The following is a 12,187-nucleotide window of genomic DNA, read 5'->3' on the forward strand; positions in this document are numbered from 1 at the left end:
GATAAACAGATAAACAGAGGAGTTAGCTTTGACAAGGAAAAGGACCACCTCTTACCCCAAGACTGGCCCAAAGAAGGAGACAATAGGATGTGATGTTAAAGTGACTTGAATTGGGAAGAAGAGGGAGCTTGGAACAGATAGCTGCAATTTTTTTCATGCATATATGAAGTGAGGTTCTCTGGTGAGAGGAAAAGGGGAGGTGGGTGTAAATAAGAGATGTTGAACTCCCAAGAAGCACAAAAAACTTTGGAGAAACTGATCCAGATTAAGATGCAAGGAAAATGTTTTTAAAAATAAAAATACAACATAGATAATGTTAATTTGTGGTTTACTATGTCAATATGCAGCCTGCAATTTCTGTTTGAATTTGACACCACTGGTGAGGTGGTCCAAGGAGGGAAGAGAAGGTAAACAGCTGCTGTGGAGAGTTGATAGAAAATGAGGATAACATAAGAACTTCCATGGAGCAATGAGAGCTTAGTTAGTGTTGAATAACGTAATTTTGTAGTGGATCCAGCACCCAAGCAGGAGTAGAGAAAGCAGATGCCAGAAATAATCTCGATTCTGATTTGGAAAGGCAGGAGCAAGAACATGATAATGAGGCAAGGGATTCAGGGATCCAAAGAGAGTTGAACTGGTTAACTAAAGGGTCACAATTTTGAAGCAAGGCCAGAAGAAGGGTAACGGGCTTGGGAAAGCATGGTGAGACCAACAAACCAGAGGCTGTGCTGAGGACCGAGATTGGAGGGGGGGAGGGGGGGGCAGGCACAGGGGAACGGAACATGCAGGACATTGTCATAGGAATTTCACAATTGTGAGTGTAGAATTGTCATTTATAGTTGATAATGAGATCAAGTGTATGACCATACTGAGGTGAAGTGAATCACATCCAAATCATAGGAGTTGAAGAAGCTGATGAACTAGAAATCGAGGGTATTTAAGAGGACATTGGCCTTTAAGTTGAAGTCCTGGTCAGTCCTGTTTCCACATCTAGTACAATAGGTCACTGAGAGCCTGGGGGTTCAGATAAACAATTCCTTTAGTAAAAACATTCAGACATCCCAAGGTAAAGAAGTCTGAAAGGTGGTTTAAAAAAAGAAAAAAAGCAACTTTCAGGAAAGTAAAGTAGACGAAAGTTCTGTCAAGGAGATTAAAAGATGTCAAGGAAATTCCTTAGGATTTGTCTCAGTAGCCCCCCACCAAAATCTAAAAACTATCTTTATTCCTTGCCAAAGAGTCCACAACTGGATTCTTAGGCCAGCCCACCTGTAGGAGAGATTAACTCAAATTGCCTCCAAGTCTTTTCCATAGTCACTTGGGTTACTGGTTGATTTTGTGAAAATGGAATGTGGTGCTTCACTCAAGCCTTCCAGTGTTCCTTCCATGTCCTGTCCCATACGGGGGCCAACTAACGTAGGGGCTGTTGTGACAAAGAAGACTCATTTTAAATGTAGGCTGGTGGTTTTGACCTTTGTTCCTATCAATGTTTTAGAATATATGTATATGTAAATATATCATTGATAAATTTTATTTCCACACATTATGAAAATCTCCATATTCATAATTCAGTCTGCCATAATTTGTAATCCCCAAAATACTTAAAATAGCATAAAGCAGCTTTATCTTTCAGTAGCTTGCATAGTTTGTTTTAAGAAAGAGTGTGTACATTAATAAGTTGTAGACTATTGTTTTTTATCTGAGTTCTGTTACAATTTAAAGTTATTTTCATTTATGTAGGTGTAGTCCCTGTGTATTATTCTTTTGGTTCTGTTTTTCTAATTCTGAATCCCTTCATGAGTCTTCCCATATATTGCTTTAGTTTCTTAACTTTAACTTCATTCAGTGTTTTTTATAATAAAATAAATTTTAGGTGTATTTCTGTAATCTCTTTGCCAATATTTTGTTTAATATTTTTGTTTCAGTGCAGTTAATGTTTTTACTATCTCTAATTCTCTTTCTGTGCTTTACTCTTCCATCATTTTAAAATAGTTCTGTCTGCACTACTGCAATAGCCTGCTGATTAAGTACCCTGGCACACATCTCTGTTCTAGTCTGTCTTCTCCTCAGGTGCCGAAGTCATCTTCTTCATAGTGCTGGTCTGACCATGTCAGTTAGTAAACTTCAGAATCAAATCTAAACTCCTTGGGTACTCAAAGTCCTTCATAACCTCCTCCCCCCTTCCTCTTTCTAGTCTTTGTATATGCCCCTATTCTTCGTGTACTCTACCATCTACTAATACCGACTTCCTTGCTGTTCTTCAAACAAGACATTGGCATTTTCATTGGCTGTCCCCCATGCCTCTCTTCTCATCTCCATCTCCTGGCTTCCTTCAAGTACCAGCTAAAATTCCACCTCTACAAGAAGCCTTTCCTGATTTCCTTTAATCGTAGTTCCTTTCCTCTGCTTATTCTCTCTAATTTATACTATATGTTGCATATTCTTATATGTTATTTATATGTATTTCTCCTCTTCTCTCTCCCTACCCCATTAGATTATGAACTCCTTGAGAGTGGATACTGTCTTTTGCCTTTCTTTGTATCCACGGTGCTTAGCACAATACCTGGCACAAAATAGGTGCTTAATAAACGATAATTGATGATTGACTTAACTGATTGAGGTTAGAGACTGTCTTATAGAAAGAGTTTGGTAAAGTGCCTTCTTTCTTGATTTTTTGAAAACACTGTATATAGCATAGTGTTTACTTTAATACAAATTCTGTCAAAGTATTAATCATTTTGAAATGCAGATGGTTCTGGATTTTTTTCTATGTAGGAGTTGATGTATAACTTGCTTAATTTTTCTTTCTGGGGTTGTATTATTTACGTTATATCTCTACTGGTTTGCTATATTTTGAGCATTTAATCATGTTTTACATATTCATTTATTTTAAGTTTTCCATTTTGTTGTCATATAATTCACTATAGCAATTTCTGATAATTTTCTTTATTATCTTTCCATTCGTTATTTTTTATCATTTTGTTGATTTTGTTTTCCCTCTTTATTTTAATTCAAGTAAACCTATGTTTAATCAGTATTATTAGCCTTTTTAAAACTTTTTTGTTTTATTCCATTTTAAAAAATTATAACTTCTATTTATCTTGCTTTTAATTTTCAAGATCTATTGATTTTTAATTTATTGCATGCTCAATAAAGCATTCCTTTCTTTTTCTCTTTTGTCAATACATTTAGGGAAATAAATTTTTCTAAGCACTGAATTATCTTTATCCCATAAAGTTTGATATGTTCTTCCATGATTATAATTTTCTTTAATATATATTTTTATTATTTCCATGATTTCATCTTTTCATGCTGTTATTATTTAGAATTTTTATAGATTCTATTTAAGTTGATCTTTTGCTTCATTATAATTTTTGTTGTACAATGATATGTAAAAGATGTGTTTGTTTTCTGTTTCTGTTTGTTTTTTTAATTAATTTATTTGTTTTCAGTTTTCTCCAAACACTTCCATGTATCTTAGATTTTGTCCCCCTCTCTCCCTGAGATGGCATGCAGTCTTATATAAGTTCTACACACACATTCTTATTAAATACATTTTCACCTTAGTCATGTTGCATAGAAGAATTAAAATTTATGGAAACCATAAAAAAAAATAATACAAGAAAAAATTGTCTGCTTCATTCTGCTATCCAATTTCATAGTTCTTTCTCTGGATATGGAAAGCATTTTGCCTCAAGAATCCATTGGGAATTTTTTAGGTCCTTGCATTGCTGTGAAGGGCTAAGTGTACCAGAAAAATTCCTCACACAATGAGGTTGTTGCTGTATACAAAGTTCTGATTCTGCTCCTTTTGCTCAGCATCAGTTCATATAAGTCTTTCCAGGTCTCTCTGAAGTCTTCCTGTTCATCATTTCTTACAGCACAATAGTATTCCATTATATTCATATACCACAACTTGTTCAGCCATTCCCCAATTGATGGGCATCCCTTTGATTTCCAGTTCTTGACCACCACAAAGAGTACTGCTATAAATATTTTTGTACATGTGGAATCCTTTCCCATTTTTATGATCTATTTGGGATACAGTCCTAGAAGTGATATTGTTGGGTCAAAGGGTATGCACATTTCGGTAGCCCTTTGGGCATAGTTCCAAATTGTTCTCCAGAATGGTTAGATCAACTCACAGCTCCACCAACAATGAATTAGTGTTCCAACTCTCCCATATCTTCTCCAACATTTATCATCTTCCTGTTTTATCATGTTAGCCTATCTGATAGGCGTGATGTGATACCTCAGAGTTGTTTTGGTTTGCATCTCTCTAATCAATAGTGATTTAGACATTTTTTCATGACTATAGATAGCTTTAATTTCTTCCTCTAAAAACTGCCTGTTCATATCCTTTGACCATTTATCAATTGGGGAATGACTTGTTTGCTATTGTTGATGAGGTTTTGTTTTTTTTTAATTATAAAAGCTTCATGGAAGAATGAGTAAGATGTAATTACTCTAAGAAGTTACCACAGTCCCAATATCCAGTTTTTCTAAAATTCTATTTAATTCTGTAATTTCATTCTCTATTATTCTATTGAATTTGTGAAGTACTGATGAAGAAATGTGAAATAATTATTTTAAAAGTTATCATCTAGGTCAGGAGTTCTTAAAGTAGAGCTCGTGGCCCCCATGCCCATGACATGACATGACATGAACTCATGTCATATTAATGGCATTTCTATATTGCTTTTAAGGCTGGGAAAGTACTTTACAAATAATATCTCATTTTTTTTCCTCAAAACAACCATGGAAAGTAGGTGCTATTATTATCACTGCTTTACAGATGAATACAATGGGGCAAATAGCAATTAAATGACTTTGAACTGACATTAAATAACAATTAATTAAATAGGGTTATGCAGCTGTTAAGAGACTGGGACCAGATTTGGAGATTACCTCCTAGTTCTCATGTGTTTTTCTTGTTTATACATAGTTATTTACACTGTTTTTGACATCCTTTGTATCCCCAATGATTACCACAGTACTCAGCACATAGTAAACACTTAATAAATTCTTGTGATCTTGAAGAAGAATCCATAAACTCAGGAAAAGGATTCATAGGATCTGTTATTCCAAAAAAAAAGTTAAGAATCCCTGATCTGGGTATTTTCCATTTCAGTTTCTTTTTCTATTAAAAACATGGTTGCTGTGACCTATAGTGTATATGTATAAACACACACACATTTGTATATGTATATATACGTATAATATGATGTTACTTCATTGTCTTTAGTCATAATTTAGTGTCCCTTATCTCTCTTGATGGTACCTATGTTTGCTGTTATTTATCTGAAATCATGATTGCAACTTCAAATTATTGGATTCATTAGAAGCATAATGGATTTTATTCTGTCCCTTTACATCAAACATGTATGAGTTCTTATACTTTAATATATTTCTTATAAGCATCAAACTATTGGGTTTTGTTTACTAATCCATTTCATAATTTCTATTTTGTGGGTAAATATAAACCATTAACATTCAAGATTATAATTGTTAAGTTTGGTTTTTCTCCTTATCATATTCTCATATTACTTTTTAAAAATTAGCACAGATATAATCTATCTTGCTTATAGCAATCTAATTTTAATCACTATACTCACATACAGATACATATCACTAGTCAAATCCTGGAATTCTACTTTTATTGATGTAATTGTTTGGTTGGGTTTTTTTTAACCTTCCTCACCCATTCCAAGGAATAGTATGGTTTGTAAGTCACACTACAATCTCATATCTTTGATTGACTATTTATGGCACCTAATTTTTAAAATGTAATAATTCATATCACTCCCATTTCAAATATCAATCAAGTTCAATAATATTTATGAAGCACTTAGCACAGTGCGTGGCACATAGTAAGTAAATACAAGACAATTTGATGTTGAAGAGAACACTGACACTTAGGGGAACCAAAAAAGGCTATTGTTAGTAGAGAACCCTGAAGCTGAGCTTTTATGGGAGCTGAGGTTTCCAAGAAGGAGAGATAAAGATAAAGTAAATTCCAAGCATAGAGATCTATTTCTGTGGTCTCCTTTTCAACCAGATTCTTGCCTCTTCAAGCCTTTTTCTTTCACTGAACCTTCATACAAGATATAAAGGTTAGCTTTTAACCCTCAAAGACCATCACTTTCTTTCAAACTGTAAGGACTCATTTACTAATTACTTATTTTCAAGTCTTATTTACCTTATTAAATTTCTACTGCTTGATAGATTTGCATAGCAGATGCACTGATTTCTTCAGAAAGAAAAAAATTAAAGTCTCTGATACCATTGAAGAGTTGTCTTTTTTTCATTAAAGGGTATTCTCAGCTTTGGAGTTTAAGCTATTTTGCTGTACCAGTCAATTTCCTTCTTTTTATGCTGAAAATCACATTTAAACTTCATATTTCATTTTTGTAGAATAATACCAAGTTTTTCAAATTAGTGCTCTTTGTTAAGTAATTTAGTGTCTCCTGATTACTTGCAAAATTTCTTCTTTGCCATTTAAATTTTATAACTTGTTAACTACATTTCTCAGTCAATTAAAATTAGGGATCATTTTTGTTGCATCTTATAGATGTTGCACTCTACCCTCTCTTTCTGGTATTTCTGGGCAATCTCTTAGAATGACTTAACCAGAATATTATGTTCTGACCTTTTGTTTCTTCATATTTTTTTCTGGGAAATAAGTAATTCTTGGATCATCTTACTAATTCATATCCTCTACCTCTCTTTCTTTGGTTTATAGCTATCTAGAGTCTTCTTCCATTAGGGATGCTTTTTCTTTTGCCCTATTAATTTTTCTTTCAATCTTGAATAGCTTGTGTACTAAATGAACCAGTCCATTCCTCAAAGAGTTTGATATTTTATTAAGATTTTCCACTCTCTTTTCTTCACTGTCAATTCTTCTGTTTTTGTCATTTTCCTTCACCGCTCTTATATTCTTACAGATGCCAGATCTTCCTTTGTATCTCTTGTTGAGGTTCTAAATGACTAGTCCCTCCTAATTCTAGTTTCTTTCCTTTTTTATTTCCTATTTATCCTGTATATAACTTGTTGGTACATAGTTGTTTGCCTGTGTTCTCCCCCGTTAGACTGGGAGCTCCCTGAGAGCAAGGGCTGCATTTTGCCTTTCTTTTGTATCCCTTTCGCACTTAGTACAGTGTCTAGCACATAGTAGACTATAAATGCCTATTGACTGACTGAATGACCCTTCCAGTAAGGTAATATAATTATTCCTTCCTTTTGGAGATTTTTTTGTTGTTGCTCTTTCATAGGAAGGAAGGAAAAGCATTTTTAAGTGCCTACTTAGTATTTATTTTACAACTATTATCTCATTTGGTTCTCACAACCCTGGAAGGTAGGTGCTGTTATTCTCCCCTCTTTACAGTTGAAGAACTGTAGGCAGAGGTAAAGTGACTTGGCTGAGGGTCACACAACTAGTAAGAGTCTGAGGCTAGATTTGAACTCAGATACTCCTGACTTCAGGTCCAGCTTTTTATCCACTGCACCACCTAGGTATTCATTCCATTGAAACTTTTTTTTGCTTGTTTATTTTCTGTCTTTCTGTCATCCTGTGAAGATTTCTTTCCTTTCTCATACTTTTAGTTGTAGTTTTTTTGTTTTATTTGGTGCATATGTTTCTCTTTTAAGGAGACAACATTCAGTTATCCATTCTGCCTAGAACAGAAGTGTCACACGTGACCCACAACACTCCCAAGTACAGCCTGAACCAGATTGAAATGTAATTGGGAAATTTTTAACAAAACAAATGAAAATACAGTAAAACATAGATAATATTAGTTTATGGGGTTTTTTTTAAGTTAATATGTGGCCTGTATGTTAGCAGCCCCAGTTTCTATTTGAGTTTAATAGCACTGCACTAGAATATTTTACTAAAAACAATGTGAGCATCGGGCAGGGCAAGGATCACTTAGAGCCTTGCACAGGTTATGCCAGATTAATCCCATTTTCTTTTTTTCAGAGTATAATTGTACTGGTAGATCAAAGGAATGCTGTAAATCTAGCATATGTAGATTTTGTCAAAATGTTTGACCAAATCTCTCATTTTATTCTTATGGTAAAGATAGTGATGTGTGGATTGTATGCTGCCACAATTAGGTGGGTTTGGGGCTGGTTGAATTACCAGACCCAAAGAGTAGATATTGATAGGGAGAGGTCACTTTGGAGGGACATCTCTAGTTAAATGCTCCAGAAATATCTCCTTGATCTAGTGCTATTCAAATTTTTTAATAATAAATTGTCCAAAGTTGTAGTTACCATTACTTATCAAATTTGCAGATGATACAAAGCTAGAAGAGAAATTAACATAATGAATGGCAGTCAGGATCCAAAAAGGTCTTGACAAGAGAGGGACCTTAGAACATTGATGATCAGAGTTGAGAAGCCCTTAAAAAACAGACTGTCAAAGCAGGAAAGGGCCTTATATATTTACATATAATCCCATCCCCTCTCAAACTGAGTTCCAATGAAGTAAAGTCACTTCCTCACAATCCCACAGGGAATAATTGCTAGATTTAAGTCTCAGTTCTTCTGATTCCCAGAGACCAGGATTCTTTCTTCTACAGGATACTGCTGAATGTGCTGTGTACTTTGTGGCATTGCTGAGTAGAATTTTCAGTTTAAACTGGAGTGAGCTGAATCTAAATAACCCAAGTCCACACAAAAACTTGAATTTCCCTTTTGTAAATAAAAACATTTCAGTTTGACTTCAGGAAAAACAGTGTCGTGTTAACCCAGCATAAGTGAAACTAAATAGAGTACAAGTTCATGGTGAACCAGAAAGCCTGTGTCATCATGTCTTCTGTTAGCTGAGCAGAAGCTACAAGGACATGTGACCTCCTTTCTTTGTTGATGTTTTCAGTAAGCTCTGATGAGTCTTCAACTGGAGCACAGGTGTAGGAAGCATGCAGAATCTGTCTCCCTGCCTCATGCTCATGTGCTGGTGGGATTACTTCCCTCAAGCTTCAGACTTTTGGATAAAAGGTGGTGACAAGCTCCTGACAGTCCATGACATCATTCACCTTCTGTCAGGCTACAGGAGTTAGTATTGAAGTCCCTGGTATTGTTTTCCTGACCAGCAGGGCTTGGTCCCTTTTCTCTTCCTCATTTCTCCAATACAGCTTCTTCATAATAGGAGTACAAAGAGCTGTATTACTGTGCTGTGGTTCCTGTATTCTGAGGAAATTGTTCTGAGTTTCAGTTTTCTTGTCTGTAAAGGGGGATAGGTGGTGCTACCTACCTCATAGAGTAGTGTAAGAATGAAATCACCTGCCAAATCCTGTCATTTCTGAGTTCAGAATAGCTTTGGATGGTTCCTCCTCTCCCCTCCTACTGTGGCCACCCTAATTTAGGTAGGTCTTCTAACCCAGACTCTTGGGTTAATTGCCTCTCACCCCATCAATTCCCTTTCTACTCCATCCTTTATATAACTGCCAGAGTAGTCTTCCTAATGTACTACCCTGTTCATTTTACTTTCTGTGCAAAAACTTCTAGGAACTCCTATTCCATTACCAAGTCCATGAAGACCACAGAAACTACTCCTGTATGCAGGGCCTTTATGGACTGTAGCATTCTTCAAGTCATAGCTCTGATTACTTAGTAGCAGTGTGGCATAGTGAAATAGGCATAAGACTGAGAGTCAGAAGATTTGGGTTTGAGTCTCAGCTTCATGTGACCCTGAGAGTAGAAATCTCTTCTGTTCTCTTAGCCTCAGTTTTCTTATCTATAAAATGAGAAGTAATAATTATTGCACTCCTAACCTCCTAGGACCATTGTAAGGAAAGTGCTTTGTAAAACTGTAAAACACTATAGAAAAGTGGATTATGATTATTTTTGTCTGTAAGTTCAAGGCAAAACACTTATGTTGAGGATTGTCTCCCAGACATTTTCAGCACTGCTCCTCTGGCATGCAGTGCTTCTTCCACAGTGCTGCTCTGGACTTCCCAGATGAATTTTCCTCAATGTGCAGCATAGCATAGTAGGAAGATTACTGCATCTAAAATCAGGATCAGGGTCCTTCTTGCCACTTACTGCCTGGCTCCATAAGATAGGCACGTAACTTCACCTGCCTGGGCCTCACTTTCCCAATCTGTGACATGAGAGGGCTGAACTAGATGTTCTCTGAGGGCCCAACCAATTCTAAGTCTATCCTCCACGAACTCCCAGAACTTACTTACTGTTTTCCCTTTGGCATGGAGTAGCAATTTGAAAAGAATCTTATGAAATGCTTCATCAAGGAATTATACGATGTGAAGAAAAGAAGGGAAGGTCATGTTAACAAGAATGATCAGCCAAAATGTTTCCCTGGCTCCCTCTCCATTCCAGGAGAAAGCAAAGAAAACCTTCAGCCTGTTGGGTGAACTCCTCCCCTGCCTTCTGGTGACTGACAAAAGTCTTGGACAGGAGTTGTTTGTACAAGGTAAGCAACATATAGGTTGCCAACTACATTGTTGGAAGAAACTCTCTAATTAACGAGATCCAATTTGAGCTTTTGAAGAAAATGCTTCACACTAAGTATTAATTGCAGATGAGTTATTACCCTTTTTTTAGGTGGAATTTTAAGCGTCCTAACAAGTCTGTGATGGAGAGTTTTTCTGTGTAGTTTGGTTTTGTTTCTAGGGGATGGGTGAGTATCGCCTGACTTACCACATTGCCAGTTCCATGGTCCCAATAATAGTTTTTCGTATTTCTGCAAGCACTTCATGGTTATAGAATGATTTATATGCACTATCACATTTGGTTTTAACAGCATTCCAAATATTTAGATGGAGGAGGGGGAAATTACTTAGAGAAGGGAAAGTAACTTTCTCCAAGTTGGAGGTAGAGCTCAAACCCATCCTCTGCCTTCCAAGTCCAATCCTATTCTAGGAGACTACCCTGCTGCTGTGACCAGTTCCTAATATGCATGTACCATCTCTTTCCCACTTCCACCTCACTTTTTCTGGTGAAGTTTTTTTTTTATTCTAATCTTAACAGATATCAAATTAAAGTGTGCATATCTGTATACAAAGTAGAACAGAAAAAAGAGATTGTACATGAAACTGGTTTTTGCCTTTTAGTTGTGTAAGCACTCTTCCCTGGGTTCTAGCTATTATTCTTCCCTTAAACGGCAGCATGATAATAGAGGGAATATTGGATGTGTTGTTAGAGGACTGTGTTCAACTCCTGACTAACACTTTTGTGACCTTGGGTGAGTCCTCTCTCTCTGGGCCTCATTTTCCTAAACTTCAAACTGAAAGCATTCTGTCTAGCTCTGAATTTTCTAGGTTTTGGTTTTTTTTGGGGGGGGGGGGCGGGGTTCTACTGCAAACTTTAGCCCCACTTACCAGCTAGCTTTTGTATCAGCTTTTGGAAAAAGAAAGCCTTTTCCCTGGGTTCTAGTAGAATTGGAGAGACTAACATTTTACACAAAGGGCAAAAAAAAATCTCTTCTGGCTCTTTCTGATGCATTTCAGGTTGAGTTCCATTACTGTCCCAAGTTTGGTATCCCCTGGATCTGTTCAAATGCATACACAGTTTCAAGAAATACTTTTGGGGAGTGTAGGGGTGGAGAGGGAAGGAACAGTGTGATTGCTACTGAAACATCTCTGCATGTTTGCTCCCCCTGAGCACCTTTTGGCCTGTATGTCTTTATCACCCCGCCCCTCAAACCCTGTGTTTTCCAATGCTGTTGACGCTGATCTTGAGTCACAGAGTATGCGTCATGCACGGGATCTCTGGAACTGGGCTAGCAATGTCAGCCTGTTGTTCTGGCCTGAAAAGGAGCACACGTTCCGTCCCTTAACCTGAAGATTGTTATGAAACAATAGCTATTTTATTTGAAAAGCTTTCCCAAGATGAATGCTTTATTTTCAACTCTGGCAGAGTAGGAGCCCAGCTCCTATTTGTAAAGTTTCCACCAGGATCAATTAAGCCCCAGAAATATTGTTAAGCCATCCAAGCCATTAAGCTAATACAGTGATTATTGAGATTTTACCAGGAAAGAGTGCTTATACAACTAAAGGCAAAAACCAGTTTCATATACAGTCTCTTTTTTCTATTCTACTTTGTATGCAGATATTTATTTCTTCCCCATCCATTGACTAGTGGAAACATAGAATCATAGGATCTGAGGACTAGAAGTGAACTTAGAACATAGAATTCAGAGAACATAGCATGTTAGAGGAAGAGGTTC

General features: G+C 36.4%; 1 protein-coding gene across 8 annotated transcripts in view; it reads left to right on the forward strand.

Annotated features, from left to right (window-relative positions):
* GNG7 (G protein subunit gamma 7) overlaps positions 1 to 12,187 on the forward strand; it is a 371,729-nt gene that overhangs the window by 260,734 nt on the left and 98,808 nt on the right. For 2 of the 8 annotated variants that reach the window (XM_072601445.1, XM_072601449.1), the window contains one exon: positions 10,339 to 10,432. The exons of the other annotated variants lie outside the window; for them this stretch is intronic. The gene's annotated coding sequence lies outside the window, so the exon portion shown is untranslated. The remainder of the gene's footprint in view (positions 1 to 10,338; positions 10,433 to 12,187) is intronic. 8 annotated transcript variants of the gene reach the window in all.

This window comes from Notamacropus eugenii, chromosome 4, assembly GCF_028372415.1.
Source record: "Notamacropus eugenii isolate mMacEug1 chromosome 4, mMacEug1.pri_v2, whole genome shotgun sequence".
NCBI classification, from domain to species: domain Eukaryota; kingdom Metazoa; phylum Chordata; class Mammalia; order Diprotodontia; family Macropodidae; genus Notamacropus; species Notamacropus eugenii.